General features: G+C 44.4%; 1 protein-coding gene and 1 long non-coding RNA gene across 16 annotated transcripts in view; one reads left to right on the top strand and one right to left on the bottom strand.

Annotated features, from left to right (window-relative positions):
* RGS6 (regulator of G protein signaling 6) overlaps positions 1-27,778 on the bottom strand; it is a 554,007-nt gene that overhangs the window by 365,194 nt on the left and 161,035 nt on the right. The window lies entirely within an intron of this gene.
* LOC123799022 (uncharacterized) lies at positions 10,880-16,678 on the top strand. 2 transcript variants are annotated; one of them, XR_006781479.2, is made up of 3 exons: positions 10,880-11,145; positions 13,802-13,967; positions 15,976-16,678. It is a non-coding gene; the product is annotated as an uncharacterized LOC123799022 (long non-coding RNA). The 2 variants fall into 2 exon arrangements; XR_015721810.1 differs by lacking the exon at positions 13,802-13,967.

The raw sequence follows: 27,778 nt of genomic DNA, 5'->3' as shown, positions 1-27,778 counted from the left end.
CCCCTCACCGTCCTCTTCCCCCACACACATCAATTCAGTAGCTTTTTCTGGTAAATCCATGGATGTGTCTGGCATGTGCCATAAGGCATCGCGTCAGCTGTCTGGGAGTCTGCTCTAGTGGCAGTGGGGATAAAACACGGGGTCATTTTCCAAACTGTTAGAAAGAAAACCGCAGGCCCAAAATGTTGCCACCTAGGCCAAGTCACCAAACTGGGATTCAATATGCAACCTAACTGCAGTTCAACCTCTCCCGGAAATGTAGTGTTAACTGCCTAGTCGGGAATTTTCTGATTGACATCAGTGAGGTCATCCTGGTCCTCTCCACCCCCCAAAAGAAGATAAGATAATCCACTTAATAAGACCTCTGCCCTTCTAAGCAAAGGTGAAACAATCCTTTCTTTTCTTTTGCTAACAACTTATTGTCCCACCCTCCTTCCTGTAAACACCCTCCTTAGAGCTCCCTTCCACTTGCTAGACAGGATGCTGCCCACTTTGTAAATTGATTAATAAAGCAATTAGACCTTTAAAATGTACCTAACTGAAGTTTTATTATTTAACAGATTTGGTGGCAGTGCTGGGACCTGAAGCGAACTTCAGTGGCATCCAGGGACAAGAAACACAAGTATAATACCCCGTGAACCCTCTGCATTTCCTGTCTCTCCTGTTCTGAGGGCTGAGTGAGCCCCCCTCAGCTCTGAGCTCCACCCTTTTTGTTTTCAAGGTCTCCATGGAATTGGCTTTCCTTTACGGGGCACATGAGCTTGAACTGGCAGAGTTACACCTGGAGCCCAGCTGAGCAGGCAATTCTGCTCAGGAACCCAGTTGAGCTGGTAGTTTTGCCTGGAGCCCCAACTGAGCTGGCAGAAGGGTGTTCCCAGAGCTCAAGCCTCTAGCCTTTCAGATCGCAATTCCCCAAGGTAAAAACCGCAGCCGTTGGTTCTACCCCTGGATTCCACACTGGGAACTGCTGGCGGCCACTGGAGTGCTCCATTCTGTTTGCAGTCGGTCTGCAGTCCCCATTCCTTGGGGTTTGCTGCTTTCAGCCCTTCCCCAGTCCAAGGTTCCACAGGAATTGGTAGCAGTAGCCACAATGCCTTTTCGTGGCCAGGACTCAGTAACATCTCTTGACGACTGCTGATACATTAAGGTGCACATGTTTGTCTGTCTTGTTTTGTGCAGGTAAAAGTTATCGCTGGGGCGCCTAGGTGGCTCAGTCGCTTAAGCGATGGACTCTTGGTTTCTGCTCAGGTCCATGATCTCAGAGTCGTGAGGTCGAGCCCCACGTTGGGCTCTGTCCTCAGTGGAGAGTCTGCTTGAGATTCTCTCTCTCCTTCTGCCTCTGTCCCTCCCTCTGCTCCTTCTCTCCCCTCTCTCTCTCAAATAAATAAATCTTTTTTAAAAATTAAATAAAATTAACGTGATTTCTAAGGGAATCTCAGAAGCCAGAAAGCTGCAAAATGCAGTGGGCACAAGCCAAGCATTGACAGGCTGTTAGAGCACTCACCACCTCAAAACGATTCTCGTGATAGGATACATTGGTCATGGAACAGGTTAAATTGATCCTAGGCCACTCACCAACCTCAGGAAAGCTTCCATGTGATGAGGTACACATGAACAATTCGCAACCCAGCAGCATATCCCTCCCAGGTCTTAGTTTGGCTCAGAGAAACCCAAAGGCTTAGCTCCTGGGATCCTTAAATTCTGAAGAGCCAAGCGCAGTACCTTCAGGCACACCTGCGTATTTTATGCCTACAGTCCTGGTAATCGCAAGTATCTCAAAAAACAAAAAACAGAAAAACCCAAATCTTACTAAGCTTAGTTTGTGTCCTGAAGAATTTGGCTTGGTAACTGTCAGGTTGGGGGCCCCAAAAAAAGGCCAGACAGAAATGTGAGTTGCACCCCCTCTGTGGCTAGCTATGGCCGTAAAGAAATATGGGTTAATTCCATTTGCAGCTAGGGTCCTACCAAACTGCTGCCCTCAGGGGGATTTCAACTCAGAAGGAGAATGGCCAGTATGGGCAATGTTCCAAACAGGCAAGATTGTTCATTTAGGAAGTGCGCTTAAAAGTGAGGGTCCCCGAGTTAAACAGGATGGGATACCTGTTTTAATGGGCAAGCAGCAGCCTGCAAGAGGTTTCAAAATTCTAAGTAGTTTCATTGAAAGAGTCACTGCAGAAGGCCGATGACACGTGAAAGATGTAAGAGATACCTAAAACTACAGACGGTGAGACTGACGTAACTCCCACTGTGTCCGCTTCCTCCTCTGAGACCTCCCTCTAGTCTGGGTCCGTTTTCCACTCTGAAAAGACAACATAACCCTAAACAAAAGTCTGCTAAGTTAATGGCCATACAGACACCCCTACACCTACCTTGAGAGGAGGGCCCCCTTCTGGACCCCTCCCAAAGTTGACGAAACTGAGGGGTGCGCTGGTAAAGTGCTATGCTATTCCTTTAAACAGCCCGGGGGAAAACTCGGGTGGATAGCGGCCTGCAGAGGGGACCCTGGAAAAACTGGCAGAAGCCAGTGAAGGGTGAAGATTCAGTTCTTCTATATCTCTGTCTGTTGTGCCCAGTCAAGAAAGGAAAATGAAATTTCACATTGTTCCTTCCTTTTCAAGTCTAGGCCCAAGGTCACTGATCGTCTCTCTCCCAGGGATACCTATGGCCTTCTTGCTTCTCTCAAGGTGCATAACTAGGCTTGACTTTCTGCCTGCCTGGGACAAGTGCGTTGTTGGTTCTTTCTTTTGGCTATCTATCTTCAGGAACTACTCTGGATCTTGGGAAGGGAGTATCATTTGCACCCTCTTTGGGGACCCCCATTACACCCAAGGCAGGTTATTCAGTACTGTCAGCAATGTTTAAAATTAGAACTATGTATCCAGAGGGAAAGAAACACATTGAGGATAAGGTAGTTGAATGGGTGGACCAACATATGATACCATTTATGTTACAACTCAATTCTTCGAGGAATCAAAATAACTGTCCTTATCTTACAAATCTTTACAAAACTGGAAATACAGCTCTAGAGGCAATTCAAAATTCACCTACTCCTTTACTGATCCCAAAACTTGTCGTTTATCTCGAAAAGCTTATCAACTATTGGCTCTGGGAAACCAAAGTCCTTTTTGGGCAGAACTTGCATTCTTTCTTTGTCCTTAAAGTTGTAAATCTTACGTCTTTGAAATGTTGTAGGCCCATAGTCACCTGAGACTGAAGGAGAAAGAAAAAAAAATTGACAAGGCAGGAAACAACAAATGTTGGAGAGGATGTGGAGAAAGGGGATCCTTCTTACACTGTTGGTGAGAATGCAAGTTGGTACAGCCACTTTGGAAAACAGTGTGGAGGTCCCTTAAAAAGTTAAAAAGTGAGCTACCCTATGATCCATCAATTGCACTACTGGGTATTTACCCCAAAGATACAGACGTAGTGAAGGGAAGGGCCATATGCACCCCAATGTTCATAGCAGCATTGTTCACAATAGCTAAATTGTGGAAGGAGCCAAGATGTCCTTCAACAGATGAATGGAGTAAGAAGATGTGGCCCATATATACAATGGAATATTACTCAGCCGTCAAAAAGAACGATTTCACAACATTTGCATCAACGTGGAGGAGATAATGCTAAGCGAGATAAGTCAAGCAGAGAAAGACAATTATCACATGGTTTCACTCATTTATGGAACATAAAGAAGTAGGAAGATCAGTAGGAGAAGAAAGGGAAGAAGGAAGGGGGGGGTAAACAGAAGGGGGAATGAACCATGAGAGACTATGGACTCTGGGAAACAAACTGAGGGCTTCAGAGACGAGGGAGGTGGGGGAATGGGGATAAGCCGGTGATGGGTATTAAGGAGGGCACGTATTGCATGGTTCACTGGGTGTTATATGCAAGTAATGAATCATGGAACTATACATCAAAAACTAGGAATGTACTGTATGGTGACTAACATAACATAATAAAAAATTATTATAAAAAAAAAGGAGGTGTTTATAAAATACAAACTGCTAGGGGCACCCGGCTGGCTCAGTCAGTGGAGCACGTGGCTCTTGATCTCGAGTTGTGAGTCTGAGCCCCGCGGTGGCTATGGGGATTACTGAAAAATAAAAAATCTTAAATAACAAAATACAGTACAAACTGCTAGAAGAATTCTATAGCACAGCCTCCTTAAGATTAATTCCAGGGACCAATGCAAATCTTAAAAATCTTCTCCACAAGCACTGGTAACTACAGGCTCTTTGCCTCTGTCTCTGTGTATGTGCCCATATGTGTATATGAGTGAGATATTTTTCTACCTCTGGCTGGTACTGCTAAAATTAATTTGTAAAAGGGCTCTATCTAGTTAGGTTGAAGGCAAGCACTTGTAAGGACTGGGCATTCTAGAACTCTCAGAAAGATAGAAACTAACACAAATATTTTTTTCAAGCTCATGTGATCTGGAAAAATATTCGGTTGTTGGTTTAATTAAAAGAGACATGTCTTTAGAGTTATCAGCGTTAAAATTAAAACTTTTATTCTGCCTGGGTTTATTTGAAGTCAAACACGTTGATGTTATCCATTACAAAATGTTTTTTAAAAATAGCTTGGGAGAATGACTGACTTTGATGCGTCTTTAAATTTTTATGGGTAATTCAAGCATAATTGTTAAGAACTAGTAAATTGAATAGACGTAAATAAAATTAAAAATTTGAGGCAGACTTTTAAATAGCCTCCCAAATCTTTCTGGTAACCTAAAACCTTAAAGTTTTGCTGAGTTAGGTGAAGTGATAAATTAAATTCATTTAACACCCAGATCATTTCCAAATAAGATAAAATACTAAAACATGAATTACTGAACACAGGTTTACCTACTTTGGGCTTCTTATTAGAGAGAAAGTAAAAGATATTTGGTTGTGTTTGTGTTACACTGGAAAATTGAAAAGAAATATGCCTCTAAATTTTGTGAAACATATTCATAAATTTGCCAATCTACAGAATGCTGGTGTAACAGTGCACGATTGCTCACTACTTGGTTTTCACTAGAAAGTAAGGTTTCTAAGGGTTTAAAAAAATTCTAATACGTGTAATTAAAGCCACTAAGGATTGTGGAAAAGGAATCTCCAGAAAAAAAATGTAATATGTGATTAGCTGACTGATGCAAAGGCAGTGGCAACAGAACCTGTAGTTATGGCGCATGTCGATGAAGTTCATTCTGCTTCTACAGAAATGACCTCTTGTTGCCAGACTTTTGCTATCCTGACGTCCTTCCAACATGGCAACAGTCAGCTCAGATGAGAAGAATCAAGATGGACAAATACTGATGGCAAATTCAATGAACAGTCATAGTTATGGGAAACCCAAGATGGCCCCTTGGTTCTTCCCGGCTCCCAGACAAACAAACCCCACGTTTCGATTTTTATTTTCCTTTACCCACCATAGGGCATTTAAGATGGCTCAAATTATGAACAGACATTGGTGGAGAGACTTGTATAAAATTGCAAAAATAATCTACTAGCAATGTCTGACCGGTCAAGTCCATAATTCTGGAAAAACTACTTTTGTCCCCAGAGGCCTCAGACCTTCTACCCCTGGAGCCTTGGCATACCTGCAACTGGACTTCATTCAGCTGCCACTTGGTATGGGTTATCACTGTGCTCTTGTTATCTATAGTATGTTTTCTGGGTGGTCTGAGGCTTTCCACTGCCACAAAGATGATGCCTCCTAGTGGTTAGAGAATGTGTTTCCCACTGGGAACTTTCCACGATTTCCAATCACTGAGAAAACCACCTCACTGAACAGATCATAAGCCTTAATGAAAACCTTGCAAACTTCTTGGGATTATCACTGTCCTTATCACTTCAATCATCAGACATGGTGGAGAGAATAAATAAGATCCTCCCATGTGAAACTTCTACTAAATGTGCTGGGACTACTGGACTTCCCTGGGCTAAGGTAATGCCTTTGGTCTTGCTGACTGTTTGCAGTTCCGCCTTTGATAAACAAACTCACTCTACATGAGATAGTTATCAGCAGACCAATGTCTATTAGTTATACGACCTTCTGCTTGTCCTTTGTTATCTCATGCTATTATGACCAGCTACTCTATAAGTCTCTAAGGTCTTATTCTCAAACCTGTCATCAACAGGTTAAAGAAGCGTTTCTAGATCCCAATTGAGAGGTTCCTGTTGGTCACAATCTAGAGCCTGATGACTGGGTATACTGGAAATGTTATCAGAGGAAGACAGGGTTCGAGGCCCATTGGAAGGACCTTATCAAGTGCTCTTAATCACTGACACTGCCGCAAAACTAGAAGATGCTGGAGACCTTTGAATCAAGTTGATGAGGAAGGGAAGGAGCTGATGGCAAGGTTGATTGCTTCCGCCAAAGATGATGGGGAAAGACTTCATACTTTAACTGAACATGAAACCCTTTCTCCTTCTTTTCCTTTCCTTTATTCTGGCATTAGCCTGGAAAGAGAACACCCTCATCTGTACCTCCCAGGCCACCTCTAGAATTTAGAACAACCTTTTATTTCAGCCTAGAAGAAAACCTAATTGTGCCTCTAACTTTTCACAAGGAAAACAAGACATCTCATTGGTCAATTCCTCTGAATTTACTTTGTTGAATTAGGAAGCACCTACCCGGAGGCTTTCACAATTCAGCATTCACCCCTTTTGGTATATCTCTATCTCTCTATTTAGGGATAAATGTAAATGAGGCATGATTGGGAACTTCTTAATTCTTGAAATAGTTGCAGAGTCCACTGCCAAAGGGAAAGCAGCCCAACAAAGATCCTTAGATTCTCTGGCAAAAATTGTTCTTGGTAACGGGAGAGCCCTTGAGTATCTTTTAGCTGAGCGAGGAGGTGTCTATCTGTGCTGTGTTTACCACCACCTGCTGTACCTGGATCAACACATCTGGGGAAGCTGAAACTCAGTTACATAAAATCATAGAGCAAGCCACTTAGCACAAAAGGGTGACTCCTTCGACAGTTTTCTTTCTTTGGTTTGGGTCTTAGGGACCGTGGCTCCAAAGTGCACTCCAAACACTGGGAATTATCCTGTTTAAAGTAATCTTAATAATCTCCCTGGGGCACTGCATTCTCTCAAAAGCTTTAAATGCATCTTTGTAGCCACCAACCACCAAGAAAATGATCTCCCTTAGATTGGAATGTCAAGAAAGGAACAAGGAAAATGACCAATTTAAAGAATGTGAACCCAAAGCCATGACCTATGAAGATCCCAGAGGTTAAGCAAAAACATCATGACCTCTGGATATCAAAGAAAGAACAAAAACTATGAGAACTTCAGAGCAGTAGCTGAGAGTGGTGCTAATGCCTTCAATTTTGATCACATCTCTCAACTAAGCTGAGAGTCTGTGAAAAGGAAGCAATTGCTAAAAAGAAAACCGCAGGCCCAAAATGGTGTCACTTAGGCCAGGTCACCAAACCAGGACTCACTATCTAACTTAACTGCAGTTCAACCTCCCTCAGAAATGCAGTCTTAACTGGACAGTCAGGAATTTCATGAGCATCATCAATGAGGAATCTGTCACCTGGGCCCTCTCCATCCCCCCACCTAATAAGACTCCTGCTCTTCCCCCTAAGGGAAGGTGACCCTGCCTGAAACAATCATTTTTGTTAATAACTTCTTGTCCCACCCTCCTTCCTAGAAATTTTGTACACCTCCTGGGAGCTCTCCTCTACTCGATAGATGGGATGCTGCCAACCTGTGAATCATGCCTAATAAAATCACTTGGATCTTTAAAATGGATGGGTTGAATTTTTGTTATTTAATAAAGTAAATGATAGGAAATAGTCACTTTTAAAATGCCGTCTATTTTGTGTAAAGTAACAGGCCAGCTTGGGCCTGTGGCGAACCAGCATGGTGAACTAAAGGTCGCCACAAATTCTTTGTCATTACCCTGTCATATAACAGAAAATACATTTTACCTTTGTCCACATTTCCAGTTCCTGCCACAGAGCTTCCAAAACCCTTGAAATTTCCTGAATAATCGGAGTGTCTTTTGTTATTCATAATGAACCCCTTTGGACTATCCCTGAGTTTATGCTATCATGGTCACTCAAGGTGGGCCATTAGATAGTTTCAAAAGAGGGGCTGGCCACACATGTGATTATAGGGTTAGAACTTTTAACCCCATCCCCCTACCTCTGGGGAGGGGAGAAGGGATGGAGATTGAGTTCAAGCACCAATGGCCAATGATTTAATCAACTGTTCCTAGTCACCAAAACCTCCATAAACACTCTTGAACAATGAGGTCTGGGGAGCTTCCTGATGGGTGAATATACTATGTACCAGGAAGGGGGCACACCCTGACTCCAAGGGGATAGAGGCTCCTGCACTCAGGATCCTTCTGGCCCTCCTCCTCCCCCTCTTCATCTGGTTGTTCATTTGTATCCTTTATAATAAACTGTAATCCTAAATAGAGCATTTTCCTGAGCTCTTTGAGTCGTTCTGGTGAATTACTAAACCGGAAGTAGGGTTGGGGAGCCCCCTAATCTGCAGTTGGCTGGGCAGAAATGTGGATAACTTGGAAATACTCTCACTTGTGGCCGGTGTCTGAAGTGGGGGGCACTTTTACAGGATTGAACCCTTAACCTGTGGGGTCTGTGCTAACTCTAGGTAGTGTCGGAATTGAATGGAACTGTAAAACCCCCAGTTGGTGTAGAGAATTGTTGGAAAACCACAGAGGAGCCCCATCGAAAGGGGGGGTTTATTACCCCTCCCTTTAAATCTGAGCTGGTCCCCGTGATGCTTAGCTACAAGAAGGTGGAGGAAGAGGCATACTGACAGTTTGAGGCCTGAGCCCTTGAAAGACCTGAAAGCCTCCACCTTGTGCTTTGAGAGCCCTGAGCCATCAAGTGAGAAGTTCAGCTACTTGGCTGGAAAGGCCATATAGAGAGGAAAGGCCCTGAGACCACCTGGAGAGAGAGCGGCCCTGACATCCCCGTAGCCAGGTGGAGCTTCCAGAAACTCCATCCCAGCTGCTATCCAACTGCAAGAGATGTGCCAAGGACAACCAGAAGAACTGTCCAGAAGCAGCCAGTGAACCTCCAGAAATGCTGTCCAAAGCCACTAAGTTTTGGGTTAGTTTGTTAGGCATCCATAGATGCCAGATACAAACACCACCACCAAGATAAGGTGAGTGGGAACAGTCTGGAAAGGAATCATTGTAGTTTCTTCAATCATATGTTTATGCATTAAACACATATTTATTGAACTCGTCCATTGGGGGCGACTAGAATGAGGTACTGGGAGCACAGATGAAAGAGGATCCTTGCCTTCAGTGAGTGTCCAGACTAATCATCTCATTCCCTTTCGTCTTTCTTTAACAAAGCTGTCAACTTTCATCCTCCGGAACTATTTCCCTCTTTAGATTCCCCATTTTCCGGGGGAATCTTGGGTTAGAGTCAACTCATTCCCTTATCTCTGTGAAGTTTTCCCAGACCAACCCGGTCTCTATATTTCAGCTTCTGTAACTGTAAAACAAGGCCACAAAGGAGGCTAACAGTATTTCCAAAAGATTGTTATGAGATCAAAGCAGAACATTTTTTAAAACCTTCAGCCTTTTAGGAAAAATTACTAAGCAGATGACATTTTATTGTCAATGCGAACATGCTTTGCCTAGAGAAATTCTGTGAATTATATTAAAAGCAACATCAACAAATGACCATTGCTAGAAGCACCTGCCGGGTAGATGAGATGTCAGTTACCCTGTTTCTCCATCTCTGCCAGGGCTAACGTGCAGCATGAACAGATACATGCATACACTTTGTGGGGTCCAAAGGGAAGCAGATAGGCTCTTTCTACTCCCTCCCAATATAACCACATGTTTCTCGCTGTCCCACCGCTGATAGCCCACCACCCATCAATAAAGCTGGACACTTCGCAGACTATGCCTGCGCGGACACTTCTGTTCATAATGGAATGTTTAATTAAGCCTCTTCATCGGAGACCTCCAAGTGCATGACGGTATTTAATGTTTTTAAAACATCCAACAATTGGGGTTGGCAGCAAAAAAATAAACACAATCATGTGTTATCACAGTGCCAGAAACACAATGAGACATGTGAGCAACACTTAATGAAAGCAAATTGTTTATAGCATATGTTGAGCAGCCCTTTAGGTGGAAAACATGGGCACAACACAACTATTTGTAAATCCTATTGATGGACATTGGCCAATAATAAACTTAAGTTTGACTGAACATCAAAAATAAACTACATTAATGAAATCAAGCTACTCTGAGCTAGACTGTCATAGTTCATAACATTTGTTTTAGTCCTACATATGCTAAGCCTTTAATCTTACTCTCCTCAGTCCAATAAATACTCTGTAATAAGACGGTGTCATAAGCATCTCTATGTCTTTGAAAAGTCGTCCTTGCTTTTTTATAATAGGCAAAAGCTGGAAACAGCCCAGATGTCCTTCAGTGGCTGAACGGTCCATCCACACCATGGAATGCAGCTCAGCAATAAACGAGGAATGAATCATCGATCCGTACAACCTGGATGAATAGTGAGGTAACTGCTCAAGGAAAAACGACGCTCTTACAAGGTTATACACTGTATGATTTCATTCTTGAAATGACAACTTCTAGAAACGGAAAACAGATTAGTAGTTGCCAGAGGTCAGGAGAAAGGAGTGTAGCTATGTGATATGATTTAGAAGAAATATATAGTCATTCAGATGACTAAAATATATTTCTCAGATATATGTGGTCTTTGCCCACAGTTCCTGAAAATGCTTCAGAGCCATAAAGGTGGAATAAGTGTCCTGTTATTTATGAAGGTGACTTCTGGACCCCACCCCAGGGCAGGGGCTGCCTGCCAGGAAAGCCAACCATGTGATCACCACCCTCCCCCAACCTCCAGGGAGGGGAAAAGGGCTACAGGTTGAATCAGCCAATGATCAGTGACTTAGTCAATCAGAACTATGTAGTGAAGCCTCCGTAAAAACCCAAGAGGAAAGGTTTTCGGCCTTTTTCAGAAGTTCCACGCCTGGGGAACTAGAATGCGTTCCGGTGCCACAGAGCCTGGCTTCCAGCGCCGTGAGGACAGAAGCTCCTTTGTTGGGGACTTCACCCTACACATCTCTTCATCTGGCTATTCACTCATATTCTTTATTGTATCCTTTAAATAAACTGGTGAAGGTAAGTGTTTCCCTGAGTTCTGTGAGCCACTCTAGCAAATTGATCAGACCTGAGGAGGTCACTGGACCCTCGGATCTGGAGCTGGTTGGTTGGTCAGAAGCACAACTAACAGCCTGGGGCTTGCAACTGGCTTCTGACATGGAGGGTAGGGAGCAGTCTTGTAGAATTGAACCCTTAACCTGTGGAATCTGATACTGCCTCCACGTAGATAGTGCCAAGATTGAGTTTTAGGACAGTGAGCTGGTGTCACAGAGAATGCCCAGTGTGGGGAAACTTCACAACATTCGGTGACCAGAAGTGTCACAAGTGTTCTGTGTGAGTAGTGACGGAGACTCACAGGGAATAGACAGATCGTAGGGAAAAACTAGATTTTTCCCAACACCGGTAGAGAGCTGAAGTCTTTCCTATTTAAGCTACAAAAGAGCAGCTCACAGGAGCTTCGTGTTAACGCAACTGTTCTGTATCTTGACTGTATCAACGTCAATAACCTAGTTGTGATATTGTGCTTTAGTTTTGTAAAATGTTATGGGGGCGGGGGGAAGAACAGGGTAAAGGGAAATGCAGGATCTCTTTATATTATTTCTTACAATTGCATGTGAATCTATAATGACCTCAGAATTCAGAAGTTGTTCTAAAGTTCTGGCTAATTATATCCTGTGTTAGAACTCTGCTAAAACTTTCAGGTGGATACTATTTTTTATTTACCTTACGTTTTTAAACCATTAATGTGTTTTACTAGAAAACGTTGTTTCCCCAAGTAATGAAACCCAGCTTAAAAATTATGATTTTTTGGGGCACCTGGGTGGCTCAGTCCGTTAAGAGTCTGCCTTCGGCTTGGGTCATGATCCTGGGGTCCTGGGATCAAGCCCTGAGTGGCTCCCTGCTCAGTGGGGAGTCTGCTTCTTCCACTCCCTCTGCCCCTCCCCACTGCTTATGCTCTCTCACTCGCTCACTCTCTCAAATAAATAAATAAAATCTTTAAAAAAAATTATGACTTGTTTTATGGGGTGCCTGGGTAGCTCAGTCGGTTGGGCGTCTGCCTTGGACTTGGTTGTGGTCCGGGACCCCCGGGTCAGGCTCTCCCTCTGCTGCTCCCCCTGCTTGTGCCGTCTCTCTCTCTCTCAAATAAATAAATAAAATCTTTTTTAAAAAAAATTACGACTTGCTTTTAAATTGCAGTTTAAGAAAAAAATTAACAATTAAATATTAAAATGTACCCAGGCTATACTTAGATGTAATAAATCTCATAATTTTAAAAATTAAAGATGAAGCTTTAGGGTAATAAACAAAATGTTCCTTTACATGCTGATTTCAAAGTAAAGGTAATAACTTTTTGTAGTAATACTGTTATTTTCACCCACCATTCTGAAGGTGGCTTAATAGGTTGATGACTTTATATCCAAAGTATTTTTTTTTTCTGTTTTTTTTACTTTCCCTATCACTTTTAATTTCTCATCACGTTCTCAAGACCTCACCTAGGCAGGCCCCAGAGTTCATGAGTGGCAGTCTCCTTAAATAGGAAAATGCAAAAGCATAGGACTTTATTTTAACACTGTTCTTTTGACTTGGGAACTTTTTAATAAAACCTAAAAAAAAAAAAAAAAATTCAAGCATCACCTTTTTCTCTCCTGAGTCATGCATAATCCGCATATGTATTCCTACCTCGTGACTCCCCTCCACCCACTGGGAGATGGGCTGAAGCCGAGAGACAGGATGAGAAAAAATGGGGTGTGGAGACAGGGGTGGGGGGCTTAAATGGAGTAATGGGGGAATTCACCATGTGCATTACTTAGTCATTCAAAAGACAAGCAAGCAGAAACCGGTTTCCTTACTGATTTCAGCCCCATCAGTCCAGCCAAGTCAAAGGTCGTCCTCATCAAAACAGCTTCATGGAATTGGCTACATAGAGTCAGCCACTTCCAACACCCTGATTAAAACATCTCCACATGCAAAACAGAATTCAGGTGTTTCTATTTCCTTAGCAAGAATCACCTAAACAACACCCACCAAAAGGCCCGAAGGAATTCAAAGGTATCAGCTGACCAGATGCACAATGAGACAAAAATGCTCCTGATGCCCGAGGACTAACCAGTAGGACACACAGCCGTCCTCCTGCCTCCTTCGTGGAAAACGAACAGCACCCCTTTATCAAAGACACTGTGTGAGCAGGGGCACCCCCGAGAAGAAGGCACCAGACGGCGATGACTGGACCTGGCACATCTGATTGCAAACCTTCCCTGTTCTGGAGACAGGAACGCTCCCGTGTAGCTTCCACCCACACACCCACACACCCACACAGGGGCCTTCTCCCTCTGCTGGCAGGTTGCCAGAGGGCGACCCCTTCACTGCACAGTGGTCCCTGCTAGGAGGTCAGCCAACCCCACCAGCAGCCCTTCTGTGGCCCACCGGCCACAAATCTTTACTAACAGCAGACAAATGAACACATTAGGAGAATAGGCCTTCCTCTCTGGGGCAACTAGAGATTGGTGGAAGGGGACCTGAGGAGCTGGGAAAGGGAAGGAGGCCACTCACCAGCACAGGCTTGGCACACATCCTCACCATTCGGGAAACCCCAGCCTAATACATCATACTGGTGAGCTGACATTTTTACAGCACAACCGAGGAGACATAAGGTGCACAATTATTGCTCTCCCAGGTTACTGCGTTCCGGAAAAGCTCCGTTCAGTAGCTGATGGGTGATACCAACCCCTTTGATGCCTCCCTTTGGAGCCAGGTGACGCTAGCCTTCCCTGGGCATTATGAGTGACTGGGCGTCAGGCTGCCAGCAAGGACTGTCCTCTCTGGCCATCTGGAAGGAAAAGGTGGGACACTTCTTAACTATGTTATGAGCTTTTGGAAGTCTGGAGGGAGTCGACATATTTTGTATTTGTTGACTAGTAAAAGAGCTTTGAAAATGATTACCATTAAAAATCTTTGCAAAATGTCAACTGGTGTCTCTCCATTATATAAAACAGCCTCATTCTCGTCCCCAGGGCTCTCACCTTCTCTTCTCACATCATTTTGTCTGACTTTTGGCCTTTACATTAATTAGTACTGGATAAAAGCATTGGGGGGAGAGGGTTGGGGATAAAAAGCTTCAGTCTGAATTCAGTCCTTAATTTCCAACATCTGTGTCACTGAACTGTTCCAGACACTTCTATGTAAACTGAACAAAAAAAGAGCTTTTTCTATAGTGAAAGTTATTAAGGAAAGATAAACAATTTATAATTCAAAAATTATACAAAAGAAAATTATCTTTGGATTTCTGTAGCTATAATAATGCCCAGCTACTGCAAATGCTTTTCTGTTTCTATTTTAAAGAATCCAGATTTGTTTTTTCACCAGCAACGAATTGCTTAAAACCTAGGGGAAACTGTTTATAGATTAAATTCTATTCAAATGCCTCGGACACACTTGCTATTTGGAGGCACCCTGTGGTGATTTTTCTTGTACACGGAAGAATCCTGTTGCAAAGCTCTTAATTTAAATATAGATTTTCATATAATAAGTCTTTACCTACAATCACAGGCTCATTCGTTGCTATGCTTTTTCTGTGTGCCATGTTCATTATGAAGAAGAAACTTTGATGAAGCCTCTCCTTGCCTGTATGGTTTGCTCCAAACCTTACAAAGCAGGTTGAATTGATGAGATCCCTGGGAGTTTATGAGATGAAAAATGTAGCTGCAGACAGAGACATTTTTATAACTCATATTGAGAACTCTCACGGAATAAACAACGTAATAAAGCAAAGGAGACTGTATCAGTAGAGACATGAAGTGTTTGTTTTATTATGATACAGTAGGAGGTGAAAGAACCCAGTTCCGCACTCACGCTACAGGACACTGCAAAGCATGTGTGACTTCACTTCCATGTCCCACCTTAATTGGGGCTTCAGCCAGCAGTTTTAGGCAAGTTTTAAGTGCCTGCTGTATACTGTGACTCTGTATATTGTTGCTTACTGATATTTTGGGGTCATTTCAGTCATTACCCAGAGTAGTCAAGCTCTGGCCAGTTGGGGATAAAGTCAGTCCTGGAGTAGACCAGGGACAGGGGGCATCTGTTATGGAGTCAAGAAGAAGGCATTTCTATGTTTTTCATCTAACATTTTCTGAATGTTGTTCAAAGAGGATTATTCATTCCTCAGTAAGGGTATACCATCCTTGCTCTACATAAGATTTTGTGTGAAAGGTTTTGTGCAGGTCAAATTTTTGAAAATCACACTGCTTAAAATTCAAAATTGGGTCTGTTATTTTAAGGAACCCTCTCATTAGTCTTCCAGCATTATGAATACCTTTCCATCACAGGAACAACAGGCAGCTCCTAATTTACCTGATTCTAAGTTTGATTTTGGCCGCAGCTTTCCAAAGTACTGGTCATAGCTTGCATTATGATCCTGTCATTTGTGACTATGCTCTGTGTTTAGTCCACTCATTAAAACCTGTGGAAACTGAGGCAGAGACTACCTGAGAAACTGAGTCCTCCTAGAGAAATAAGAAAGAACTTCCCAATCCATACTCAGAGTTTAAAACTGTATTCACAATTTCTACGAATTACATCAAATCTTGTCTCTTCTATGTTAGAACATTTCTTTCTTAATTCCTACAGGTTAAGCTGTTGAATACTGCAGATTTAAACTAAGAAAAATGGATATGTTATAATTAAAAAAAACCCTAGCCCTATGATTATAAATTTTGAGATTTAGAATGAAGTCTTGTTTATCATTTTAAAGATGAGCGATTTACAAGTGGCGTGCCCTCAGTCACATAGTCACCTAACTAGAAAATGTTTGGTCTTTCATTCCATCCCCCCCCCCTTTTCTTTTTCCTACAGGTCAATTTCTACCATAACTGAAGAAAGAGTCTTATGAAGTGTACAGGTTGAACAAAAAGATAAACCAGAATCCAGAGTGTCGGTCTGATTCAACTTCAGGACAGAGAAAGTGAAACTATGGTTCATAACAAACACAGTGATGTCTCTGTACTGATTGAAGAACCTCAGCCCTGGACCAAGATTCCTAGAGAATTGCTAACAAGGGGAAGTCAATTTCACCAGGGAGAGGTAGGAACATTTAATGAAATCCAAGAAAGCTAGAAAGGAAGCATCCTGGATTTGAATGTGGCCGTGTGGCCTTGGACAAGTAAATTGAATCTGAGCTCATTTTCCACCCCCACAGACCTCTCTTGAGCAGAGCAGGCAGATCTCCACGATTTGTGCCAAGGGCCCCTGTTGTTTTTGGCTACAGATTAAGGGATGAGACATCCAAAGATAAGTGAAGGCAACATTGGCTTAAAAGATGGACTGGTTCAGACTCAACCAAAGGTTATTCCAATTTGGCTAGTGACTACCTGACTCAGTCAAGATGCCTCCCCCACCAACTCAAGCAGCTCGACTTCAATGCCTAGAGAATCAAGAGGCTAACAGAAGCCGAGAGACCCATCATAATACTGGAAAGTATTGGTCCCAGCCCTGAGCAAGCAATGATTTCATGATGTTGTTGACCACTTATCTTCCATACAATAAAGTATATTCTAGATTAGGGTTTCTCAACCTTGGCACTATTGATATCTTGGGCTGGGTAATTTTTTATTGTGGAGAGCTACCCTGTGCATTACAGGATTCATGGCATCCTTGGCTTCTACCCCACTAAATGTCAGTAACACCCTGCCCCCAGGTTTTGACACTGAAAAACAGGTTCAGGCATTGCAAAATGTCCCCTGGGGTAATGGGGGCAAAAATAGCTCCCAGTTAAGATCCATATTTCCAGATTAAGGCACTGTTGTGGGTACCGGGAACACAAAGACAAAGATATAGTCCCAGTCCTTGAAAAGCTCCGGTAGTGTGAGAAAGCCTGACATGAATACATGTGACATTATAGGCGAGCAATGTCCCCAGCACACTCCAGGCAGACAGACCACGAGCAAAGCCTCAGGAGGATAAAAGAGCTCGATTCTCCTGAAGATCAGTCAGCGACTCAAAGGGGCTGCTCCGCTGCCCATGCTTCCATGAGCAAGAAGGTAGTAATAAACTCCCACTGCCTCCCAGCTTCTCCTGGAATTACACTCTTAAGGGAGCCATGTGTGGCACTCCACTGGTGACCACTACAGAGTGGAACTCTACACATCTGTGTATGTGAGCCTCTAGGCTATCCAACAACACGTGTGCCTTGACAGCTGACATTCTACCAGCGTAGACAGATTTACAGTGGAAGCCTCCAGAGCCTTCTCCTCTGCCCTACTTCCATCTAGCGTTAAAGTGGCTAAGTGACGCAAGCCCCCCATGGCTGTGGATTGGAGCAATCCAATCGGTTATCAACTGGTTGGCAATACGAACAGATGAAGCATGGTATGTGAAATGTGTTTGCCGGGTCTGGTCTCGCTGTAGGAAAATTTACAAAGCTGAGTCAGAAGCTCTTCAGTGCTGTCAAGTTAATGTTTCTCAGCAACAGTGAAGTTTTTGAGCTAGTGGGGAGTTGGGGGTGGTAGTGAGTCAGCGTTGATGCTGTGTTGGTCAAGAGCATACATGGGTCTGAGGGAGGGGGATATGGTGAAAAGTAGTGGACTGCGGATTCAGGAAACTCAAGCTCCAGCCCCTAGTCTTCCTCATAACTGGCAATGGGGACTGGGCAACTTGCCCTCTACGGACTTTGGTAACTCAGCTTCTGTTAGTTAAGCTATAATGTACACAGCAAAATGCCTACATCTTTGGTGTTTTGTTTGGTGAGTTTTGACAATTGAACATACAAATGTAACCATCACACAAAACAAGCTGCAGAACATTTCCAACCCTCCAGAAGGTTCCCTTGTGCCCCTTTTGAATCCACCCTCCTCCCTGCCACCCAGGCAACCAACCACTTTCTAAAGTCTTTCCCCGTAGGTTAGTTTTACAAGGTCTTGGATGTCACATACATGGAATTAGAGGATGTGTGTTCTTTGATGTCACTTAATGTTTCTGCAATTCAGTTGTTACGTGTATCGGAGGGCGCTCCTTTCACTGTTGCGTCGTAGTCCCTATTGTGTGAGTACACCACCGTTGGCTTATCTATCATTCTCCTGCCGATAGACATTTGGGTTGGGTCCAGTTTTCAGCTATTATAAATAAGGCTGCTAGTAAGGTGGTCATACATGTCTTTTTGTAAACATGTTTTAATTTCTTTTGAATAACTTCATCTTTAAAACAGCAGGTCGAACCCTGATTGTGGGACAGGTTTCTCTGCAGGTACCTGGGGATTGCTGCAAGGGTAAAGGGAAGAGAATGGAGCAAGTGCAAGACTCTTCCCATCATGTTTCCACCAGAACCGCCCTTCCATCACTTCATAGACAAGGCATTTGTCGAGCTGCCATTTGAAGAGAGGGTTTCACACAATATCTGAAAGCCACCTCAGTAGGTACTTGCTCATGTTCCTTCTAGCTCTAAGAATTTATGATTCTTTAATGGTTTCAAGGAAAATATTTCACATTTTAACTTACTTAAATTATGTCCTCTAAATTTTCCATGACAATCTCCTATTCAAATTCCCGCAACGGATCCTGCCTTGCATGCAAAATACAATGCAAATTCATCTAATCGCTCTCCCGGTCAGTTTGGATATTTTTCAAGGACTATCTCCAATGCTTCACTTTCCTCACTGCTCCAATCACAGGACTCTGTTGTCCTCACAAAGCAGAGCTGATAACACCCAGCTATGTGGGCTACCAGAATATTCTTGTTGACCTCACCTGTCAAGGTCCCATCCTTTGCTTTTTTTTTTTTTTTTTTTTTTAAGATTTTATTTATTTATTTAACAGAGGTAGAGACAGCCAGTGAGAGAGGGAACACAAGCAGGGGGAGTGGGAGAGGAAGAAGCAGGCTCATAGCGGAGGAGCCTGATGTGGGGCTCGATCCCATAACGCCGGGATCACGCCCTGAGCCGAAGGCAGACGCTTAACCGCAGTGCCACCCAGGCGCCCCCCATCCTTTGCTTTTAAACCAGATTGAAATCTACACTTTTCTACAAACCTGGGATATTTTTCTGAGTCCACGAGAACACATATGTTATCATAGCAACAGGTGCATGTACCTGGATGCTCACTTCTAAATCACAAGAGCCAGAGACCATCTCCTTCCCTGCCTCTCTCCTTTGACTCACGTATAACACCAAGAATAGTCCTTTTTCATACAAGGCTAAAATCAATACCGGCTGAATGTGATTTGTGAGTATGTATGACTGTTATTTTCCTAAATCTTTAAGCCAAGTGAAAATGCAGGCCGTTCACAGAAAGAGCAAAACCTAAAGGACATCCACGGAACCTTCACTCGCAAGCTTACCTTGCTCAATGACCTTTCAAATGCATGGTCAATTTTGTAAATCTTGCCTCCCACAAAAGTACCACTGGCACAAATGGCCCATAGAAAACTACTGCTGATTTTCTTTCAGGAAAACTGGGGTATGATTTCCTGTCAATGCCCAGTAATATCTTTAAAAAAAAAAGAAAAATGCTTCCCAAGTGCTTACAGTGCTCATTTCTGCCCCATGGTCTAAGGCAACTGCTACCTGGCACTGTGTTAAAAAGCTCAGTCTGACTCCTATTTAGTGATTCTTCACCTCAAATGTTTCCTTCCTTAGCTTCAGATGCTGTTGCGTCCCTTCCGTTTTACATCTACTCAGGAAAACTGAAAGAAAGCCATTTGTATTCCTTAAACTACCCCTCAAAATCAATCTCATTACTCTTTAGAATTAGTTTGCATCGACCATAAATCCTCCAACTTTTATGTGTCCTGGAAACCTTACAACATAACAGAAAAATAGATAATATCCATCAAGAAAACTATGCATCGAAGCAAAAGAATGGATTAATGTCTTTTGGAAGATTCAACGGAAACCTATGCCAAATAATAAAATCTGGAAAAGGACTAAGCTGTAGAGAAGCATTCTGGAGGATTAATTTTTTTCCCAAGTAACTCTTTAAGTACCAAAACCACTCCATCCCCCCCCCAATCATCTTAAAGAGTAGCTAAAAAGTATAACAACTTCCTGCATTGCTGAGTAAGCTGTGCTAAAAAGAAATCAATTTTATCTCGGGGTCTCACAATCTTCATTAGGCAATCCATTGGCATGCTGGCTGGTCACACAAAGAATGCCTGGGGAGGACTTGGGTATGGCAGTTTCTGGAGCTATTGGCCCTGTGCTGACCACAGGAAGATGTTTGTCAATCCTGGCTCTGTCGTCCTGATCATGGGCTGTCGGATGCCACATCTCACCACGGCCCGTAGCCAGGCTCTTCTTGCTTTCTACTTCTCTGCTTCTGCTCAGACAACCAGGTGTATTCAAATGGTGTCCAAAACGAAAGTAAGTCATTTTTCCAGGAAAAACAGAATGTCTCTTCGATGAGTAAGGAGCCTGAATACTCATGCTTATGTAATTCAAATATAAATGGGGACATAAAACCAGTAAAGAGTAAAACCTCATGAAGGTACAGGGTGTGTGTGGGAGGGGACAGGAGTAGAGGGAGAGAAATGACCCAGAGAGTAAAGGCTTTCTGATCAAAATGAAAATAATACTATGGGCAGTCATCAGGCAGGAGACTCTCATATTTCACCCAACCCTGAAATCTACGGAGGTCCCTCCACTAGAGCCTTAGTCAGAAGCTGATGTTCACCAAAGGCTGCAGAAGGCGTGTTTTTAAAAGGGGGTTGAGGATGGGGCCTGGCACTTGTAGAAACAGAAGTCACCAGCATTTAAGAAATGCTGATGATCAAAATGGCCATATTTTCAAGTCCAATTTCCATCACCAGCAGGCACAGAGATTCAAAACCCTCTACCATTAACTGATCAGTCTGCTGGACAGAGACAGCCAGCTGCAGGGGGTTATTACGGGTCCCTACAGCTCACTGGGCAGAGAGAGCAGGGTGCCCAGCACTGCAGGACAAGGCATCTGTCCACCCACCATACAGCAGCCAGCGTGGTCCTTCTAAGGGATCGTTCTTATCATGCTCCTGATCGAATCTCTCCCACGACTTCCCAGAGTAACCAGGGTTCAATGCAGACTCTGCACCAAGACCCCTGTAACAGAGCCCCCCAAGTCAAGGCCCCATGTGCTCCAAGTCCTGTGGCATTTCTGCTCTCCAACATCCCAAGTTTGCCCTCACCCAGGGACTGCTACAAGTATGTTGACCTCAGATCTCAATTACCTGCATCTCAAATGCCAATCCTCCATAAGGCCTTTCTTTCTTTCTCTTTTTCTTTCTTTCTTTCTTTCTTTCTTTCTTTCTTTCTTTCTTTCTTTCTTTTCTTTCTTTTTTTCTTTCTTTTTTAAAGATTTTATTTATTTATTTGAAAGAGAGAGAGACAGCCAGTGAGAGAGGGAACACAAGCAGGGGGAGTGGGAGAGGGAGAAGCAGGCTTCCCAGTGGAGCAGGGAGCCCGATGCGGGGCTCGATCCCAGGACTCTGGGATCACGCCCTGAGCTGAAGGCAGACGCTTAATGACTGAGCCACCCAGGCGCCCCCATAAGGCCTTTCTTAACTACCCAGAACATGGGTAGTAACACCTATTAGCACCTGAAAGGATCACAGTGGGACATATTATCTGTCCTTTGCTCTAAAACAGTAGTTCTCAACCAGGGGTATTTTGCCCTCCGGGAGACATTCGACAATGTCTAAAGACATTTTCAGTTGTCTCCACTGGGAGAGGAGGGAGGAAAGAGGCCAGCAATGCTGTCAGATGTTGTACAATGCACAGAACAATCCCACAGCCAAGAAGTGTCCAGCCAGGAGTGTCAACAGTGCCTTGGCTGAGTGACCCTGGAATGGAATGTAAGCTCTTCAGGGCTCATACCGTTCCATAAACTATTGTATCCCTGTGGCTTTAGCACTTGCTGACACACAGTAGGTGCTCGATCAACATTTGTGAGCCTACTAAGCTACTCCTTTTCCTGGGATTCACTAATGAGGACTGTGTGTGTCATTGCTGGACCGTATGCTATCAATAGCTGTATATTATTTGTAGCACGTATGTGTGTGTAATATTCATATCCATTCATGTTTACGTATCTCCACAGCAGATACAAGTACAGCATGCCACACTCGGTTACTGGTTGTTCTCAAATAATCCTTTTGATGTCATTACAAATTGGAGAGTTAAAAGATTCCTATCAGGCAGACAGCTCCTTAAGAGGATGTCCAGAACTGATGTTTGTATCTGAGCACCTAGTGCCGGAATTGGGCAAACAAGGTAAATGGTGGCCCTTATAAAATGGTGAGCCAACAAGGATTATTCCAGGCTGGGTGGGCCACGTGTGAAAAACGGGCTTAGTGAGATCAAGGGGGTAGGTCTACGTCGTGCTGATGTGGCTAAGTGGGAACTCTGTTTCCCACACTTGCCCCCACTGCGATGCTCTGGGGCAGCAGGGACCCCAGGAGGCGTTCTGGGTGAGGCAGGAAGAAGCAAGTGGAGCAATGGCTTGTGTGTCATTGTTTACGGCTGGCCACCTCGTTGTCAAGAGTCAGCAAATGGGCCTGTCCAGCCCTTTCTGGAACACCTCCTTCACCTCCTCCGACTCCTGGCCAGGTGCACGCTCACGTCTGTGATGAAGGTCAGGCAGCTGCTCCGGGAGGTCGGCCCCATCATGGACGATGTTTGACACCAGCAAGAGACCAACATGGCTTCCAGTCCATGCACATGGACCCCAGCTTATCCTCATGGGTTCCACTTCATTTTTGCCTTCTCGACTTCACATCCATCTTTCCTCCCCACTGCCTGCCCCTCCAACCGCAGGCCCCAGGATCAGTCACAGATGCAACAACCTTCCACTGACAGTTTAACCAGATCCTACAACTATATAAGGGAAATCCAGACAATAAATCCCAGTGGCTCTGCGTTTCTGATTCAATCCTGACTGAGACACTTGGGATGATGCTTTAGTGGCCTTTCCACATCTTCTGTATTCTGAGACATGCCCTGTGTTGACAAGATTGCCACATAGTTGAGGTCCAGGTAGATGGGATCTTATTAGAAGGAAACGGATTTTAGCATGTGGATATAGTCAGCTTTGACTCCAGATAATTAGAAAATGACTTACTAAATCAGATAAAGTAGTCATACTTATATAGTGCCTATGGTTATGATTCTTTCCATCTTTTTAAATGTCGTCGGAATCAATTTTGATGAAACAGACTGGGTGCATGTTTTTGTAGCATCTGATGATTTCATTTCCCTTTATCAAAATCACTTGTGCCACAACATAATCGCCCTCCCACCCAGATGTTTGGTGAGGAGCCCTCGGATCAACCGGCACCCATGGCTTGCAATGGTTAATGACTGTCATCCGCGTAATTAGACTCACTGAAAACAAGAGCAGGAGGTAAGATGGAGGCTCTGTGTGCCCCAATCCTCCAGAAACAGTCTTTATTCTGTGCCTGTAGCTCTGTGCGTTTAAATCTTTTGCCTTCGTCTTAATAACCTCCTCATGGAGTCCTTTTTAATAAACATTCTGCTCGGGAACTCCTGCACCATTTTCTCGATGATGAAATAGAACACTGCTGGTGTGATGTGTTCCAGGACAGATCTCTCCTCATTTGGCCTCTTACCCATTTTTCTTGAACCGCAGTACCAAGATGACGGACTTAAATGACCTTAGCAGACTCTGACAGTTTATGAAGGCAAATTAGCCAGCCCAGGGTCAGAAGGTACAAACCACCTAGCAATGGCTTTCAGCAGGTAAAGGCTTGGAGCTCAGATGTGTGGCTGACACTAACAGCCCAGGAGCTGGTGGTGGACGACAGCCGGATCTATAGAGCCATCTAATAGGAATGCTGGGGACAGCAGCGATCGGAGGGCCAGGTGAAGCACAGAGGCAAGCTTTCAGCTACAAGGGGGATGGAAGCTGATGAGGTTGGTAGGGAGGGGCATGTCTGTATCTTGTAGCTCTCTTCTATACACACACACGTGCACACGTACACACACTTAAACATCAACCTACCCGAGCAAGCAATGAAAAGATGAGGACACAGGCCACCACTCACAAGCAACATTCCTTGGACCTGGTCATATCTGCGCTCAAAGCTCCTTTTATTGTACCACCACGGTCCACAGGGCTTATGGGTACATGCGGCTTGAAGAAATTTAACAGCCTTCAAATTCAGACAGTGCAGCGATATTACAACTTTTAAAAGTAGCTGTGATAGACTGTATTATTGGCCCCAACTTCTCACACCTCTCTGCATCCGCACCTTGCCACAGCCCTGTAAATGAGCAGTGAACCGCCCCACCCCCTGACTTTGGGCTTGGCTATGGGACTGACTTTGGAAGTGACAGCATGCGAGTTGCGAGCTGAAGCCCAGGAGATGTGAAGAGTGTGCCCTGGCTGGTCCTTGGGTCCAAGGAGGAGGAGAGGCCAATGGAAGACAGCCACCGCAGCCGAACCACACCCCTGCAATAAGATGCGGAGTGCCCCACTGCTGCCGCCGCCGGAAGTACAGCAGCCTGGCAGAGCCTGGCCAGACCCCCACCAACCTGTCCCTGCACCAAGAGTGGGAGTGGTCACACAGAAATAGCAAACTGTGAGAATGCCAGAACCCTTTTATAGACAAAACCTATAAATCAATCAGATAAAGTGGATCTGCTCTATTTGAGGCAGGACGTAGGTCCTTGAGCCCCCTCGGCCCCCCTCATCATGCCAGCACCTAAGGCATAGTTGGAAAGCAATTTCTCTCACAGAAAGCACTGGATCAGGAAATAGAAGTCCTGAGTTTGAGTCCACTCTATGTCACTCAACCACCTCTGAGATTCAGTTCCTACCTCTGTGAGGAAAAAGGGAATAATAATGTAGGATGCTTGATCAACCATCTCTGAAGTTGATTAGATAAGGACATGTGTAAAATACAGGGTACGCTGATAGAAAGATCGTTGTCGTCATCACCACCCCGTCCCACCGTAATCATCCACATGGTAGGGTAGACTTGCCAGAGCCATGCCCTTCACCAGGATGGAAGCAAGAAGCGGGTGTGTTTGGGGGTTGACAGAGGATACGGCTGGTAGTTTTCAACAGTCCCTCCCAAGACCCCACAAACCTCAGATGAAAAGTGGAACAACGTATAATTATTTTCTACAATTTGTTTCAAGTGTATGACAAATTATAGATATAAAGTGTTCTATCCCTTTGTGTGTTTTCTTACACTCAAGGCAACGAGAAATGATCTACGGAGTTTGGGCTTTGGTGAAGCAAGAGAAACACACACAGATGAGGGACTCTCTGTCTGGAGTTGTTCTCGGATGTCAAGGGCTCATTTGTGCTAACAGGCACTAAAGCATAGCAGATGCCTGGTCCAAAGACCAGGGCTTTGGAAACAGACCAGTCTGGGTGAGGCCTGGAGCTGCTTACTAGTCGTGCAACCTGGCTGGCAAGTCTTTTAATTTCTGTCAACCTCAGTTTATCTGAAATGGTGATTATATTATCTATGCCTCAGATTATTGGAAGGATTAACTGAAATAATGTCTATAAAATGATTGGTGCAGTTTCCAAGAACCCAATAAACAATGACCGTTGTAATTATCAATAGTGAGGGACTATTTGACACCCATTATTCTGCCCTCAGAGGGCCATTATGATGTGCTATGACATGACAGGCCTTCTAATTAAGAGCCTGGGCTTTGGAGATTGATGGATGAAGCTGAGCATCCTGCATTGCTGCCACTCAGCGGCTTGGTGACCTTGCACATAGCGCAGAACTCGTAGCCCCTGGAGTAGAAGCCAGGTCCTTGCCCTGGAAGACTTGACAGCCAGCCTTGTAGGGGGCTATGCATCAAGACAGACGATCAAAACTACCACCAACAGGCAACATGAAAGAAATGCAAGCACAGGTGCCATAGGAACAAAAAGAGGGAACTGCTAACGAGCAGCCATGATGCGTGTTGGAGAGGGTGGATGTGAGAGTGCCGGGGTGGCCTCTCGGCCCATCTGTGGCTGGGAGCGCAAACACTCCTTGCCAATCAACATGGTAAATGCCACCATCTGCCCAGCGTGACAAGTACCGTCAGAATAAACCTCATGCATTTTACAGCCATATTTCTCTAAGACTCAGAGCCCTGCCAGTGGATTCTGGCCTCCCAGAGTGATTATACCAAAGGGACAAACAGCATCGTAGCCAAGGAGGAAGGCAAAACTGAGAAACTGCCCATAGACAGCGACCCATCCAGCTCCTTCGACGTTTGCAGTTAAGAAACATCCTGGACGTGGATTTCAACCTACCAGATCACCAGTTGAAGTCTGCCAATTTTCATGGGCATACAATGATTTAGGCAAATGGTCTGTGGGCTCCTTTGAGGCTCCCGTTTTGAGTCCATGCTGAATGGCTATTTGAAACTCCCTTGAGCTCCATACCCCTCATGGATACTGCTGGCCACACACATACAAATGGGGTCCTCCTCAGGTCTCTTGATCTGCAGAGGTGGTACCGTCTCTCAGGAAAAGGCATTTTATCAAAACCCTGTTGGGGGTGTCATGCATAATATATAATGGCAGTGCTCTAGAAATTTTAGCACGTTTATGCGGCTCTGTTACCCAAGCGATATTTTAAAGAGATAAATGTGGGTAGAGCAGCCGACCCACCCCGTCTTCCCAGCTCAGATTCTACTTGATTTGTAGTGTGTAAGTGGCAAAGTATACAGAAACACTGTGAAGTCTACCGGGAGGTCTACTAATTTAGTGTTAATTACCACTTTCCTTCCACATGGCACAGCCATTCACCAGTTAAATTTGTCTCTGGTCATCCTGGAAGGATAACAGCAAGAACATCCCTCCACTTCCGAGATGGTATCTGTCAGCATTTCCGTACCTTTTTTCCACATAAGAAGAGTTGGATGTAATTTACTTTAGCTAAAAAGAATTGATTTCTTTTTACAGTAACTGTGGAAAAGAAAATGTTATTCACTAAAAGCAAAGGGGGCAGAGAGAGGCAGGGTAGAAGGAAGACAAGGATCACAGACCATTACCAACCGAGCCTTCCCTCTCAAAGAGCTTAGTAAGGCAAGATTAGAGTGTCTTCAAAGTCAGGCAGGAGTTTGGGTTGGATTTGGGGAAATATGAAAAGGCATCAATGGTGCTAGGTGGGAGGGTGACCTAGTGAAAGAAGAGTCTTCGGGCCTGGGTTGGTTAGTGTGTTCAGTGGATTTGAGAAAGATAAAGGTCAAGACAGGGAGACAAGTGAGGAAGCTAGTGGACTTGACGAGCCCCTGAAAAGATGAAGGCCTGGCCAAGTGTGGGCCGTGCCTCCTGCCCCCCAAGTCTCACACAGTCCTTGTGACAATGATCTGGGCCAATGGAGATGAAGAATCAGTGAGAAGCTCTTTTGTCTTCAGCATTTCAGGTTTTAGTTACTTATTCTGCAGCCCTAGATATCCAAAGCAGCAGGTTAGAAAGAGCTTAGGTAGAAATGCTACACAGAAAACGGCACAGGGACGTACGGGTTGGCAGGAGTAGAGAGGATATGCCGGATCCACACGCTGGTCGCCGATGAACTGACTGCTAAGGACGGTGGGAGATGGAGAGGGGAGAGGCAAAAAAACAAACAGTGGCTCCTACGAGCCCGTTAGACAGGACAGACTCACTCCCAAGACAGTCAGGATACCCTCTCACCTCCTCTTTGCATGCGTCTGCAT

Source organism: Ursus americanus, chromosome 26 (genome assembly GCF_024610735.1).
Source record: "Ursus americanus isolate L20-20 chromosome 26, mUrsAme1.1.p, whole genome shotgun sequence".
In the NCBI taxonomy this organism is placed as follows: domain Eukaryota; kingdom Metazoa; phylum Chordata; class Mammalia; order Carnivora; family Ursidae; genus Ursus; species Ursus americanus.
Note: the sequence above shows the minus strand (reverse complement) of the source record. Positions and strands in the feature narration are given on the sequence as shown.